This window comes from Tamandua tetradactyla, chromosome 8, assembly GCF_023851605.1.
Source record: "Tamandua tetradactyla isolate mTamTet1 chromosome 8, mTamTet1.pri, whole genome shotgun sequence".
In the NCBI taxonomy this organism is placed as follows: domain Eukaryota; kingdom Metazoa; phylum Chordata; class Mammalia; order Pilosa; family Myrmecophagidae; genus Tamandua; species Tamandua tetradactyla.
The window spans coordinates 17,831,420-17,848,382 of record NC_135334.1 but is presented as its reverse complement, the minus strand read 5'-3'; the positions used below and the strand labels follow the sequence as shown (position 1 = coordinate 17,848,382).

Sequence of the window (16,963 nt, the reverse complement as noted above, 5' to 3'; positions counted from 1 at the left end):
AATAAACCTTTCTTCCAATGGTCTCAAAGAATATGTGTGGTTCTAAAATACAGACACTGTCTTCCTTACCCCTATGTTCTTAATTACTTTAACCCCAACCTGTTCGACTTCATTCTTATCTCGAAATATCAGGTTATATATAAAACAGCCTCTCAAAATCAAGAAATAATAATCACCACTCTGGACTTATTGTGTCTGCTCTAAAAGCTTACAATCTAGGCCCCTCTTTTCTTATAAGCATTTTCTAAAGGTGACCATACCATTCTTGCTTTTTTATTTCTGGCTAATTTTGTCTCACCAAATGTCCCACATGTTCATTCACATCGTTGCATGCCTCACGACTTTGTTCCTTTTTGTAGCAGCACAACCTTTGTTCATAAGTATTACAACATCGTGCGCCAATCTACTTCTCTGTCAGTTCATCCTTCGGCCATCTGCATTCATCAGGCATTATATGGAGGGCCCAGAGACCACAGTTCATCAACATTCTCAATTTTAGATAATTTCCTTGTTCCCAAGAGAAGCAAACCAATAAACACACCCTCGCCAAATAGGAAATCTAAACCTCCTCTTAACTCTTGTCCCTCCCCCCATTATTTACCTCTGCTGTTGCTGTGGTAGTGCTGATGGTTTCATTTTGAACATAGCTCATAGTATGCAATAGCAGTTTTCCCCCTGTACCCTGAACTTAAATACTCTTTGTACAAGAATCATATCTTTGAAGTAATTCTTGCAAGAACTAATTCATATGTCTACTGTTAATCAGTAGGACACGTAGGTCTATACAACCCCTTTCTATCTTGTTCATCTTCAAAATGGTAATATTACTTACAGACCCACTAGAGAGCCACCTTCACTCCTATCTATTCCCTTAGATTGGAGTTCAGCCTCATTAGCTAATGGTTCACCCATATCTAACTTCTATGTATCTCTTAGTCCCCTATATTCTGTATTATAAGCCTCTGATTGTACCTTTATGCTGGTCATAAAAGTGAATCACACAGTATCTATCCTTTTGTATCTGGCTAATTTCACTCAGCATTATGTCCTCAAGGCTCATCCATCTTGTCATGTGCTTCAGGACGTCAATTTGTCTTAACTGCTGCATAATATTCCATCGTATGTATGTATATAACACATTTTATTGATCCACTCGTCTGTTGTTGGGCATTTGGTTTGTTTCTATCTTTTGGCGATTGTGAATAATGCTTGTGAACATCGGTGTGCAAATGTCTGTTTGTGTGGTTTTTTTCAGCTCTTCCGGGTATGTACTAAGTAGTGCTATTGCTGGGTCGTAGGGCAACTCCATATTTAGCTTCCTAAGGAACTGCCGAACAGTCTTCTATAGTGGCTGCACCATTATACATTCCCACCAGCAGTGCATAAGTGTCCCAGTTTCTCCACATCCTCTCCAACATTTATAGTTTCCTGTTTAATAGCAGTCATTCTTATAGGAGTAAGGTGGTATCTCATTTAGTCTTGATCTGCATTTCCCTTATAGCCAATGAAAATGAGCATCTCTTCATGTGCTTTTGAGCCATCTGTATTTGCTCTTCAGAAAAATGCCTATTCATATCTTTAACCCATTTTATAATTGGGTTGTTTGTTCTTTTGTCGTTGAGTTGTTGATTTCTTTGTATATACAGGAAATCAAACCTTTGTCCGAAATGTGATTTCCAAATATTTTCTCTCATTGAGTTGGCTGCCTCTCACCTTTTGACAAAGTCTTTTGAGGTGCAGAAGCATTTGATTTTCAGGAGTCCCCATTTATCTATTTTTTCTTTTGTTACTTGTGCTTTGGCTGTAAAGTTTAGGAAGCTATCTCCTATTACTAGGTCTTGAAGATGTTTCCCTACATTTTCTTGTAGAAGCTTTATGGTACTAGTCCTTATATTTAGGTGTTTGAACAACTTTGAGTTAATTTTTCTGTAGGGTGTCAAATAGAGGTCCTTTTTCATTCTCTTGGCTATTGATATCCAGTTCTTCCATGCCCAATTATTGAAAAGACTATTTTGTCGCAGGTCATAGGATTTGGGGTCCTTGTCAAAAATCAATTGACCGCAGATTTGGTGGTCTATTTCTGCACTCTCAATTCAATTCCATTGGTCAATATTCTGTCTTTGTGACAGTACCATGCTGTTTTGACCACTTTGGCTTTATAATAGGTTTTAAAGTCAGGGAGTATTAATCCTCCCATTTTGTTCTTTTTTAAGGTGCTTTTAGCTATTCAGGGTCTCTTTGCCTTCCGGTTGAATTTGGTAGTTAGCTTTTCCAAATCTTCAAAGTAGGTTGTTGGAATTTTGAGTGGTACGGTGTTGAATCTGTAGATCAATTTGGAGAGAATTGACATCTTAACTATATTTAGCCTTCCTGTCCATGAGCAGGGAATGTCTTTCCACCTATTTAGATCTCCTTTGATTTCTCTTAGCAATGTTATGTAGTTTTCTCTGTACACATCCTTTCTGTCCCTAGTTAAATTCATTCCTAAGTACTGGATTCTTTTACATGCTATTTTGAATGGAATTTTTTCCTTAACTGACTCCTCAGCTAGGTCATTGCTTATGTATAGATTTTTGCACAATAATTTTATAGTCCCACCACCTTGCTGAATTTGTTTATTAGCTCAAGTAACTTTGCTGTATTAGCTCAAATAGTATAGTATTTGCTATACTATCTGTCAAGTGTAGTATCATATCTGCATATAATCAAAGTTTTACTTCTTCCTTTCCAATTTGGATGCCTTTTATTTCTTTGTCCTGCCTGATTGCTCTAGCTAGAACTTCTAGCACAATGTTGGATAATATTGGTGACAGTGAGCATCCTTGTCTTGTTCCTGATCTTAGGGAGAAAGCTTTCAGTCTCTCTCCATTGAGTACGATGCTGGCTATCAGTTTTTCATATATTCCCTTTATTGTATTGAGGTAGTTACAGTTGATTCCCGTCTTTTGGGGTGTTTTTATCAGAAAAGAATGCTGAATTTTGTCGAATGCTTTTTCAGCATCAGTTGCGATGATCATGTGATTTTTTCCCTTCGATTTGTTAATGTGTTGTATTACATTAATTGATTTTCTTCAGTTGAACCAACCTTGCATTCCTGAAATAAAGCCCGCTTGGTCATGGTATATAATTCTTTTAATGTGTTGTTGGATTCAGTTTGCTAATATTTTACTGAGAATTTTTGCATCTATATTCATTAAGGAGACTGGCCTGTAGTTTTCCTTTCTTTTAGCATCTTTACTCAGCATTGGTATTAAAATATTAGCTTCATAAAATGAGTTAGGTAGAGTTCCTTTTTCCTCATTTGTTTTGAAAAGTTTGAGCAGGATTGGTTGTTAGTTGTTTTTGGAATATTTGATAAAATTCCCCCTTTGAAGCCATCTGGCCCTGGGCTTTTCTTTGCAGGAGAAATTTTGATGACTGCTTGAATCTCTTTACTTGTGATTGGTTTGTTGAGATCTTCTGTTTCTTCCTGAGCCAGTGTATCTTGTTTGTGTGTCTCTAGGAATCTGTCCATTTCATCTGAGTTATCTAGTTTGTTGGCATATAGATGTTCATAGTATCCTCTTATGATTTCTTTTATTTGTTCAGGATCTGTGGTAATGCATCCCATCTCATTTCTGATTTTATTTGCATCCTCTCTCTTTTTTTCTTTGTCAGCCCTGCTAGTGGCCCATCAATTCTATTGATTTTCTCAAAGAACCAACTTTTGGTTTTATTGATTCTTTTTACTGTTCTTTTGTTCTCCCATTCATTTATCTCTACTTTAATCTTTGTTATTTCTCTTCTTCTATTTGATTCAGGATTAGATTGCTGTCCTTTCTCGAGTTCTTCCAGGTGTGCTGTTAAGTCCTTGATTTTTGCTTTTTCTTGTTTTTTAATATAGGCATTTAGAGCAATAAATTTCCCTCTCAGCACAGCCTTTGCCGCATTCTGTAAGTTCTGATAAGTTATTCTCATTTTCATTTATCCCCAGATAGCTAGTGATTTCTCTAGCAATTTCTTCTTTGACCCACTGGTTGTTTAAGAGTGTGTTATTTAATCCCCATATATTTGTGAATGTTCTCGTTCCTTGGTGGTATTGATATAGCTTCATCCCATTGTGATCAGAGAAAGTGCTTTGAATAATTTCAGTATTTTTAAATTTATAAAGACCTTTTTTATGCTCCAGCATGTGATCTATCCTGGAGAACGTTCCGTAAACAGTAGAGAAGAATTACATCCTTGTGCTTTGGGATGCAATAACCTATATATGTCTGTTAGGTCTAATTCATTTATCAAGTTATTTAACTTCTCTATTTCCTTGTTGATCTTCTGTCTTCTTGTTCTATCTATAGAGGAGAGTGGTGTATTGAAGTCTTCTACTATTATTGTTGAAACATCTGTCACTCCCTTCAGTTTTGCCAATGTCCTTCTCATGTACTTTGGAGCTCCTTGATTGGAAGCATAAACATTTATGATTGTTATATCCTCTTGGTGAAATGACCCTTTAGTTAGTATATAGTGTCCTTATTTGTTTCTTATGATGTCTTTACATTTAAAGTCTATGTTGTCCGATATTAGTATAGCTACTCTTGCTTTCTTTTGATTACAACTTGTGTGGAAAACCTTTTTCCGTCCTTTCACTTTCAATCTATTTGTTTCCTTGTGTCTAAGATGAGTCTCTTGTAAGTCTCTTGATTATGTTTCTTAATCCATTCTGCCAATCTGTATTTTTAATTGGTAAATTTGGTCCCTTAACATTCAAAGTTATTACTGAAAAGGTGTTTCTTGAATCCACCATCTTATCTTTATTATTTGTCAGATCTATATATTCTTTTCCCTCTTTCTCTTTGTATTCTTTAATTACCCTTAGTGGTACTCTTCAATTCTGTGCCCTCCTCCAGACCTCCCTCTCCTGTCTTTTTTTTTCAGCCGGCAGAACTCCTTTTAGTATTTCTTCTAGGGCCGGTCTCTTGTTGACAGATTCTTTCAGGACTTCCTTGTCTGTGAAAACTTTAATCTCTCCCTTAATTTTGAAGGACAGTTTGGCTGGGTACAGAATTCTTGCCTGGAAGTCCTTTTCTTTCAGGATCTGCCTTCTCACCTCCAGGATGCTATTTGAGTTGTCTGAAAGTCTTATTTGGTTTCCCTTGTATGTAGTAGAATGTCTTTCTCTTGCTGCTTTCTGGATTTTCTTCTCTTCAACATTTGACAGACTGATTAGTATGTGCCTTGGGGAAGGCCTATTTGAATTTACTCTTTTGGAATTCGTTGGGATTCTCTGCCTTGTCTATTTATGTCCTTTATGAGGGTTGGGAAGTTTTCCCGCATTATATGCTCAACTACTCTTCCTAGCTATTTACTCCTCTCTTCTCCTTCTGGGACACCAATTATTCTTATATTTGTGCACTTTGTTTTGTCTTTCATTTCCCTGAGTTCCCATTCAATTTTTTCCCTTTTTTGCCATATGCTGTTTTGAGTCTTCAAAGTCATTTATCTGTCCTCTATATCACTTATTATTTCCACTGTCTCTTCACATCTGGTGTGTGTGCCTCTAGTATGTTTTTTATTTGGTCAACAGTCTTTAATCTCTGTGATATCTACTTATTTTTCTATTTATTTTTTCAAATTCCTCTTTTTTGCTTTTCTACTGTCTTCTTGATCTCCTTTATGTCATTTGCTATCCCACTTATTTTATTAAGTAGAGTTGTATGAACATCTTTGATTAGTTGTTCCAACATTTCTGTCTCCTCTAGTGCTTTAATTTGGTCATTAGGTAGGGCTATATCTGTCTGCATTGTGATATGCTTAATGGTCTTCTGCTGTCTTCGTGGCATGTAGATATCTTGATTGATTTACTTTGGGAGTTGATTTCTTTCAGTAATCTAAGGCATTGTATTTGTGGGATAATTGTGCAACAGGGAGCAGTGTATGGAGTGGGGCACTCAATGCAATGATTTGTTTCAGGGCAGGTATAGGCACAGATTGGGGATGTTACGCTGGTGCTTGTGAACAAAGGTGCCCAACGGCCAGAGAGGATGTAGCTGTGTAGGTGCACCGGTCTGTGGGCCATAAACCTGGTGTGCACTGGTCTAAGGTATGGGGCCCTTTGTGCACATGTGTAGAGCTGTGGCAGCAAGTTGGCATTATGCCTTTGTGGATTGGGGGCAGATGTGACCCATCTGCGCAGGTCGGCACTTTCTCAGAACTAGAAAGTGTGACTGAAGGCCATGCACATGCGCAATTCTAGGACTGCTGTAAAATGCAGTTCCCAGAGCTGAATGAGGCGATTGGGGACCCATGTGCATGCGTGGGCCTAGGAGTGCCATAAACTGATGCACAGAGCTGGGGTGGGGGTGGGGACGGTGTGGTTTGAGGCTGTGCAACACTCTGAGCAAGGGGTCGGGGGTAGCCTGGCTATGGATATGGATTATGCGCTGGCAACAGGCTACTGGGAACAGGGATGGGGAGGTAGTGCTCAGGAGGGGTGCAGGAGAGGTGGGTTGGGCTGCACTTGGGGGTTAGGTATGTGCACTGGGGGCTGGTGAGGTGGGGTCACCTGGATCATGGGGAATGGGAGCGAGTGACAGGGCTCGGGTGCGTGGGGTGTTGAGTGAGTCGCCCGTCATGGAGCTGCACTGGTGAAGGTAGCGCATCAAGGAATGCAGCCTGGCTTATCCCCTAGTCCCGTGGGCTCCACACACTCCCACAGGCTCCGTGCCTCCACGCCAGGCTCCAGCTTTCTGCCTCTCAGTTCCTCGGCCTCTGTAACCAGGTGCCCTATGAGGTGCAGAAGGCTTTTCCAGGTCAGCCACACTCGCGAATCGCTGCCTCAGTCGCCTTCCTGTCCCTTCTCTAACTTTTCCTTGGAGCAGGGCTAATCTCGAGCTACTCTATTCAGCCATCTTCCCAGAAATCTCCTTGGATTTTAAAAAATTTTTATTGTTATCATATATACAATCCAACATTTCCTCCTTTTAATCGCATACAGATATGTATTCCAGTACTGTTAATTGTGTTCACTATGTTGTACTACCATCACAACTATCCATTACCGAAGCATTTCCATCAGCCAGGACCATTCCAGCCAATCCTAAAGAAAAACCTAGGACAATGTATAAGATTCCACAAGGGTTCTGTGCACTAAAGTAACTTTATAGAAACCTACAACCTCCAGATGGGTCCCTGGGCCAGATAAGTCCTGAAACCTAGAGGGCCTCTGCAGAACATCAGATAGTTCCATCTCCCTACCCCATATTATTACAGACCCTTCCAACATGAAAAAGTTAGAATGGCCATAGCCCAAACACCCCTCAAGAGTGGGATAGAAAGATCACAGGTGATGGTGGAGTTATACACTGAAAATAGGACTTAACAAATGAGTATGAATGCTGAATCATTAAACTGATATCTCTTTTAGTCTCCAGTATCTTAGAGCAGCTAAAAGTAAAAACCTAAAATTGTGAAACTGTAACCCATGTCAAACTCTGAAATATGTTCTACAACTAATTGTGGTGCTTTGCTTTGAATTTATTGCTTTTTTGTATATACATTGCGTTTCACAAAAAAGAAGAAAATAGTCAATTGTGATGATAAAAAAGTATTTAAGCCTTCTAGCCTCCTATATTCTGGAGCAGCTAGAAGGAAAAATCTGAGAGGATCATATATGGTAGCCCATGACAATCTCTGGGATCTGTCCTGTAACTAGTTGTTGAAGAGTGCTTTGAAAACTATTGCTCTTTTCTTTCTTTGATTTGTATATATGTTAGGTTATACAATAAAAAAATTAAAAAAAAAAAAAACATTTCCATCATTCTAAATAGGAACCCTGTACATTTTAAGCCTTAATTTCTCATTCCCAAAAGTTTTTTGTTTTTATGAAATCCCATTTTCCACTTTTTCTTAGGTAATTTGTGCTTTTGGTGTAATTTCTAAGAAACTGTTGCCTAATACAAAGTCCTGGAGATGCTTTCCCATGTTTTCTTCTAGGAGTTCGATAGATCTAGCTCTTATATTTAGGTTTTTAATCCATTTTGACCTGATTTTTATATATGGTGTAAGGTAAGGGGTCGTTTTTTTCCCTTCTTCAAATGGAGATCCAGTTTTCCCAGCACCATCTGTTGAAGAGACTTTTTATTCCCAATTGAGTAGTCTTTGCCACCTCATCAAATAAAGCAAGACTCATCAGTCCTCTTTCCAGTATTTGCGAATGAGTGTTCTCTATTTCCTACAACTGTACAAATGTTATCTATCAGTATTTTTTTATTATCCACTTTTTTTTTTGTATGCTATAAGGCCGGGATCACATTTCATACTTTTCCCATGTGAATGAATATACCATTATTGCAGCACCATTTGTTGAATTTTGTTTGTTTGTTTTCTTTCTTTGTTTTGCTTGTTTTTTTTCTTAGTTTTGCTTGTTTTTTGTTTTGTTTTGTTTTGGAAAGTGCATGGGCCAGAAATCGAACTCAGGTCTCCTTCATGGCAGGTGAGAATTTTACCTCTGAACTACCCTTGCACCCCCTTCTATCAGTATTTTTAATCTTTGACAATGTAATTTACAAAGAATGTCGAGCTTGATCATCATCATATCATTAATAGCCTATTGTATTTCACTTTCCTCTATGTTCTCATTTTTCTTAGAATGTTTGCATTTCTCTTGAAGTAATAGTTCTTTGTTACTAATTTCTAAGGATTCATTTGTGATAAATGATATTAGTCTTTTGATTTTCATTCATTGAACATGAAATACAATGTTTTCTTACCATTAGTTCATTGTTTTATTTTTTATTGTGCAGAAGTTATGTATTCATATATAATCATTTTGTCTTGCATAGCTTTTGAACTTTGTATTCTTAAAAACATTCCTTGCTCTGATTGATCATTGCTTGTTATAGTAACAGAACTGATTTTTTCATGTTGATTTTATACCTGCTGCTTTGCTGAATTCATTCATCAGCTCTAGGAGCTTTGGTGCGGATTCGTCTAGATTTTCTGCATAGAGGGAGGATCATATCATTGGCAAATAGAGAAAGTTTTGCTTCTTTCTTTCTAATTTAGATGCCTTTTCTTTCTTTTACTTGCCTAATTACTCTTGCTAGAACTTCTATCATAGTGTTGAATAACAGTGGTGACAGTGAGCAACCTTGTTATATAGAATTACAAGGCCTTGTTCCCATTCTGGGCTCCATGTGTTTGGGTTGTTTAAATGAGCTAACCAGGTGGGTTGATTTAGTTTGCATGTCACAGAAGATTTAGGATCTAGACACAATAAACATCTCTGCCTTTGGTCTCATACAGTAGGTGAAGCTTTAGAATACATGCACTATCATCCTTTACCCTGTTTTCTGATTTATCTTAGTCACAGCTAAATCGGCTTCCTTTTTATCTCTAATTGAGGCCTGACTTCTTTTTCCATTGCTTTAACAATTGTCGTATGTGGCAATACTGACTTTCAGAGCCGCAGAGCTCCAGCTCCAAGTCTCAAGTGTCACATAGGTACCAAAAAAAACCATACCATATTTGTGCTTTTGTTTCTGGCTTATTTCGCACAATACAAGGTCTCCAGAGTTCATTCACTTTACTGTGTGCCTAGCGAATTCTTTCCCCTTTGTAGCCACATGATATTCTATCATGTGTATGCATCATGGTTCGCCTATCTGCTTCTCAGTCATTGTACCCCCCGGCCCCCTCAAGCTTTTGGGCATCATGGGCAATGTCCAAAATAAACAATCCATGTCTTAGAGTGTCCTCATTTAGTTGTACCTTCAGCAGCACTCTCAATTTTAGACAACTTTCACTGATCCAGAGAGACAAAGAACTGATAAACACAGATTCACCAAATATCAAATCTAAATCTCCCCTTATCCCTTGTCCCTCCACTCCAATTATTTACCCCTGGTATTTCTGTGGTACTGCTGATATCTTCCTGTTAACTATACGCCATAGCACACAATGTTAATTTTCCCCAATACCCTTTTATTGTTGGTCCTTCTACAAGATCAAATGTTTGAAGTAGTTCCTACAAGAACTTAATTGTAGTTAATTGGGATGCATGACTCTATACAACCCCATTCAATCCTATTCACCTTCATAACCCCATTAATAAACTACCTTCATGTCCATCCATTCCCTTACATTTAGGTTCGACTTATTGGATAACCATTCACTCATCTCTAGCTTCTTTGTACTTCTATGTCCCCTATATTCTACATTGTAAGCCTATAGCAGAGTCATAATAGTGAAATCATACAATATCTATGCTATTATGTCTGGCTTATTTCACTCAGCATTATGTCCTCAAGGTTCATCTGTGTCATCATATGCTTCAGGACTTCATTTTGTCTCACTGCTGCATAATATACCATTGTATGTATTAACCACATTTTGTTTAACCATTCATCTGTTGATGGGCATTTTGATTGTTTCCATATTTTGGCAATTATAAATAATGCCACTATGAACACTGGTGTGCAGATGTCTGCGTGTCACTGCTTTCAGCTCTTCTGGGTATATACCAAGTATTGTTAATGCCAGGTTGTAGGGCAACTCAATAGTTAGTTTTCTGAGGAATGGCCAAACTGTCTTCCACGGCAGCTCTACAATTATACATTCCCATCAACAATGAATAAGTGTTCCAATTTCTCCATATCCTCTCCAACGTTTGTAGTTTCCTACTTGTTTAATAGCAGCCATTCTTAAAGGAGTGAGGTAATATCTCATTGTAGTCTTGATTTGCATTTCCCTTGTAGCTAATAAACATGGACATCTCTTCATGTGCTTTTTAGCCATTTGTATTTGCTCTTTGGAAAAATGTCTATTCATATCCTTTGCCCATTTTATAATTGTGTTATTTGTTATTTTGTTGCTGAGTTTATGCATACAGGATAGTAAACCTTTCTCTGATATGTGTTTTCCCAATATTTTCTTCCATTGAGTTGGCTGCCTCTTTACCTTTTTAATGAAATACTTTGAGGCACAGAAGCTTTTGATTTTGTGGAGATGCCATTTATCAATTTTTTTTTCATTGTTTGTGCTTTAGGTATAAAGTTTAAGAAGCTGCCTCCTTTTATTAAGTTTTGAAGATATTTCCCTAGGTTCTCTTCTGGAAGTTTTATGGTACTGTCTTATATTTGGGTCTTTGGTCCATTTTTAATTAATTTTTATGTAGGGTCATTCTCTTGGTTATTGATATCCAGTTCTCCCATGACCATTTATTGAAAAGACTATTCTGTTCCAGTTCAGTGGATTTGAAGGCTTGTCAACGATCAGTTGACCATAAATTTGGTGGTCTAATTCCACACTCTTCATTAGATTCCACTGGTCAGTATTTCTATTTTTATGCCAGTACCATGCCGTTTTGACCACTGTGACATTATAATAAGTTTTAAAATCATGAAGTGTTAGTCTTCCCACTTTGCTCTTTCCTTTTAGGATATTTATCTATTTAAGGTCTCTTTCCTTCCCAACAAATTTGATAACTAGCTTTCACAAGTCATCAAAGTAGGTTGTTGGAATTTTGATTGGTATTGCATTGAAGTCTGTAGATTAATTTGCATGGACCATAGGGTTAATATTTAACATCCCAAATATATAACTGTTATATTTGGTTTGATACCAACTTAACATTAGTAGCATGCACACATAATTTTCCTATACCCTCTGTCTCTTCACCGCTTTTTGTACCTATTACCACTTGTATCTTTGTACATTGTATGTCAAAAAACCTAGATTTATCTTTACTTTTTATGCATTTCATTTTAGCACCTGTAGGAAGTAAAAAGGGGAGTTACCTACTAAACAATACAATGCAATAATACTGGCATTTATAATTATCCAAATGGTTACCTTTACTGCAGGTCATTATTTGTTTATGCTGCTTTGAACTGCTGTCTAGTGTCCTTTCCTTTCAGTCTAAAGAACTCCGTTTAGCGTTGATTGTAGGGTAGTTCTAGAGGGGATGTACTCCTACAGCTTTGGTTATCTGAGAACGTCTGAATCTCTCCCTCATTTTTGAAAGAGTCCCACCAGATAAAAATTCTTGTCTAGCAGGTTTTTTTTCTTCAGCACTTTAAGTACTTCTCTCCATTTCCTTCTTGCCTCCATGGTTTCTGATGAGAAATTGACGTTCAGTTTTACTGGATTTCCCCTGTACATAACCTGTTGCTTTTCTCTTGCAGCTTTCAGAACTCTTTCCTTGTCTTTTGCATTTGTTAGTGCAATTCATTTATGGTGGGGTGTGTTTTTCTTCATGTTTATACTGTTTGCTATTCTCTGAACTTCTTGGATGTGCACATTCATGTGTTTTGCTAAATTTGGGAAGTTCTCTTTCATTATATATTTGACTATTCCTTCTGCCTCATTCTCTCTTCCTGCTCCTTCTGGGACTCTCATTACATGTATATTGGTGCACTTGATGATGTCCTATAGCTGTCTTCACTTTTCATATATATTTTTTTTCTGTTCATCATTCTGACTTATTTCAAGTGTCTTGTCTTCAAGTTCAGTCATCCTTTTCTGCCAGCTCTATTCTGCTCTTGAAACCTTCCTGGACATTTTTCATTTCAGCTGTTTTAGTTTTGCTTGGTTCCCTTTTTAAATTTCTCTATTTAGACATTCATATTGACACAGAGCCAAGACGGCAGCTTAGTCAGGTGTGGGATTTAGTTTGTCCTCCAGAGCAGCTAGTAAATAGCCAGGAACAGTACAGAGCAACTGCTGGGGCCACATTAGTAACCAGACAACACAGTGTACCCCAGTCTGGACAAGCTGGACCAGCTGTGATCCCACCTAGAACTGAATCCCCCAAGCCGTGGTAGCCGGCGCCCCTCCCCCACAGGCTGGTTCCCAGAGGGGGAAGGAAAGGGACTTTACTAGCAGTAAGGGGTTGAGCTCTACCAAGCCCCAATTTGTGGAATTAATCAAGAAATTCTGACTACTAAAAATAGACCCCCAGCTCAGCTGAACCTTGAGTAAAAGCTGAGGTTGTTGGTTTTTGCCCCAGCTCAGAGAGGGCAGGGCTGACAGAAAAAGAAAAAAAAAAAGGGTTTTTGGATCATACAATGCAAAATACTTGAAAGGGTGTGGACCCTGAAGAAAGATGGGGGTACATAGGACCTGGAGATACACAGAGCAATGTAACATCTTAAGCTCTTCATTGACAAACCCGAGGAATGGGCCCTGCTCTGAAAAGGATTTTTTTTTCTTTTCTTTTTTGTGGCTGTGTTTCTACGGCTTGACTGCTCTTTGCAGACAGCTGCAAGGCTTCTTTGGCTCAAACTGCCCCAGGGAAGGGCGGAATTAAGCTCATCTGAGAGCTTGTCTGAGACTGTGCCTTCCCCAGGAGAGGGGAGGAGCCCAGGTCAGGTGGAATCCCTCCTCAAGGAAGTCAGACCCCAGGGTCTGGAAAACTGAAATGATTAAAGCCAGCCTACAACCTCTCCTCTGTCTCAACCATGCCCCCACCAGGGAGAGTCTACTGAAGATAAAGGTACCACATTACCTTATGCTACTGAAACCCACAGACAAACAAAGGCCACATACTGAGCAGGATAGGAAAAACACAGAGTCTGTAGGCTTCATAGGAAAATCTATCAACCTGTGGGTCTCACCCTCAAGGAAAACTGATGCAAGTGACTCTTTGCTCCTGAGAGGAGACCAGTTTGGTCAGGGAAAATCTGACTGTGGTCCATAATACCTAAGCAGACACTCCTAAGGTTAAAAAGAAAGAAAGACACCATACAGGCAGTGTAAGAAACAAGAAAACAAGAACTAAAAAATTTTGATCTGTTAAAACCTAAACTAGAGGTCTAGAACAGGCTGAACTGAATGTCAAAGAACAGACAGGCAACAAAGTCATCCAGCAAGAAAATCCTAGGTAAAAAAAAAAAGTGAAAACAACCTCCAGAATAAACTAATTAAGGTAATTAAATGCATAGACTCTAGCAAAAAATAATGAATCATACTAAGAAAATTGAAGATGTGGCCAAAGGAACAAACCAACAATTCAAATGAGATACAGGAGTTGAAACAATTAATTAAGAATGTTCGAACAGACATGGAAAACCTCATCAAAAATCAAATCAATGAATTGATGGAGGATATAAAGAAGGCAAGGGATGAATAAAAAGAAATTGGAAGTCTGGAAAAACAAATCACAGAACTTATGGAAATGAGAGGCACTGTAGAAGAGGTGGGGAAAAAATGGAAACCTACAATTTTAGATTTCAAGAGGCAGAAGATAGGATTAGTGAACTGGAGGATGGGACATCTGATATCCGACAAGCAAAAGAAAATATAGGGAAAAGAATAGTAAAAAATGAGCAGGGACTCAGGGAATTGAATGACAACATGAAGCACATGAGTATACATGTTGTGGGTGTCCCAGAAGGAGAAGAGAAAGGAAAAGGAGGAGAAAATCTAATGGAGGAAATTATCACTGAAAATTTCCCAACTCTTATCAAAGACTTAAAAATACAGATCCAAGAAGTGCAGGTACCCCAAACAGAATAGATCTAAACAGACGTACTCCAAGACATTTACTAATCAGAATGTCAGATGTCAAAGAGAAAGAGAGAATTTTGAAAGCAGCAAGAAAAATGCAATCCATCACATACAAGGGGAGCCCAATAAGACTATGCGTAGATTTCTCAACTGAAACCATGGAGGTGAGAAGAGAGTGGTATAATATAATTAAGATTCTAAAAGAGAAAAGCTACCAACTAAGAATTTTATATCTAGCAAAATTGTCCTTCAAAAATGAGGGGGAAATTAAAACATTTCCAGACAAAAAATCACTGAGAGAATTTGTGACCAAGAGACTTGCTCTACAAGAAATACTAAAGGGAGCACTAGAGACAGATAGGAAAAGACAGGAGAGGTGTGGAGAAGATAGTAGAAATGAAAACTATCAGTAAAGGTAAAAAGAAGGAAAATTAGATATGACATGCAAAATGGTAGAAAGAAGTACTGCCCTTATAGTAATAACACTAAATGTTCATGGATTAAACTCCCCAGTCAATAGACATAGACTGGCAGAATGGATTAAAAACAGGGCCCATCTATATTCTGTCTACAGGAGACACATTTTAGACCCAAAGATAAACATAGGTTGAAAATGAAAGGTTGGGAAAAGATATTTCATGCAAACAACAATCAGAAAAGAGCAGGAGTAGCTATACTAATATCCAACAGATTAGACTTCAAATATAAAACAATTAAAAGAGGCAAAGAAGGATAAACAAGAAGACATAACAATCATAAATATTTACTCACCGAGACAAAATGCTCCAAAATACATCAAACACTGAGAAGAGAAATCTACCATAATAATTGGAGACTTCAATTCCCCACCCTCATCAATAGACAGAACATCTAGTCAGAGGATCAATAAAAAAAAACAGATAATTTGAATAATACACTAACAAACTAGACTTAACAGACATTTATAGAACATTACACCCCACAACAGCAGCATACACCTATTTTTCAGGTGCTCATGGATCATTCTCAAAGACAGACCATATGCTGGGTCACAAAGCAAGTCTCAAAAATTTAAAAAGACTGAAATCATACCAAAAACTTCCTCAGATCATAAAGGAATGAAGCTGGAAGTAAGTAATAGGCAGAGTGCCAGAAAATTCACAAATATATGGAGGCTGAACAACACACTCTTAAACAACCAGTGGGTCAAGGAAGAAATTACAAGAGAAATCAGTAAATATCTCGAGGCAAATGAAAATGAAAACAACATATCAAAATTTACGGGATGCAGCAAAGGCAGTGCTAAGAGGGAAATTTATTGCCCTAAATGCCTATATCAAAAAAGAAGAAAAGGCAAAAATCGAGGAATTAACTGTCCACTTGGAAGAACTAGAGAAAGAACAGCAAATTAACCCAAAAGCAAGCAATAGGAGAGAAAGAATGAAGATTAGAGAAGAAATAAATGAAATTGAGAACATGAAAACAATTGAGAAAATCATCAAAACCAGAAGTTGGTTCTATGAGAAAATCAGTAAGATTGATGGACCCTTAGCGAGGATGACAAAAAGAAGAAGAGAGAGGATGCAAATAAATAAAAGCATAAATGGAAGAGGAGACATAACCACTGAGCCCACAGAAATAAAGAAAGTAATGAGAAGATACTATGATCAACTTTATGCCAATAAACTAGACAATGTAGATGAAATGGACAACTTCCTAGAAAGGCATGAATAACCAATATTGACTTGAGAAGAAATAGATGACCTCAACAAACCAATCAGAAGTAGAGAAATTGAATCAGTTATTGAGAAACTTCCCAAAAAGAAAAATCCAGGACCAGATGGCTTCACATGTGAATTCTACCAAACATTCAAGAAAGAATTATTACCAATCCTGATCAAACTCTTCAAAAAAATTGAAGAGGAGGGAAAGCTACCTAACTTATTCTATGAAGCCAACATCACCCTCATACCAAAGCCAGACAAAGATATTACAAGATAAGAAAACTACAGACAATTCTCTCTAATAAATATAGATGCAAAAATCCTCAACAAAATTCTAGCAAATTGAATCCAGCAGCACATTAAAAAAAATTATACACCGTGACCAAGTAGGATTCATCCCAGGTATGCGAGGATGGTCCAACATAAGAAAATCAATTAATGTAATACACCATATCAACAAATCAAAGCAGAAAAACCACATGATCATCTCGATTGATGCAGAAAAGGCATTTGACAAAATTCAACATCCTTTCTTGTTGAAAACACTTCAAAGGATAAGAATACAAGGGAACTTCCTCAACATAATGAAGAGAATATTTGAAGAGCCCACAGCTAACATCATCCTCAATGGGGAAAAACTGAAAACTTTCCCCCTCAGATTAGGAGGAAGACAAGGATGTCCACTATCACCATTGTTATTCAGCATTGTGTTGGAAGTTCTAGCAAGAGCAGTTAGACAAGAAAAAGAAATACAAGGCATCAAAATTGGAAAGGAAGAA

General features: G+C 37.7%; 1 protein-coding gene across 9 annotated transcripts in view; it reads left to right on the top strand.

The window, feature by feature from the left end:
* Positions 1-16,963, top strand: part of JHY (junctional cadherin complex regulator) — an 89,694-nt gene that overhangs the window by 56,324 nt on the left and 16,407 nt on the right. The window lies entirely within an intron of this gene.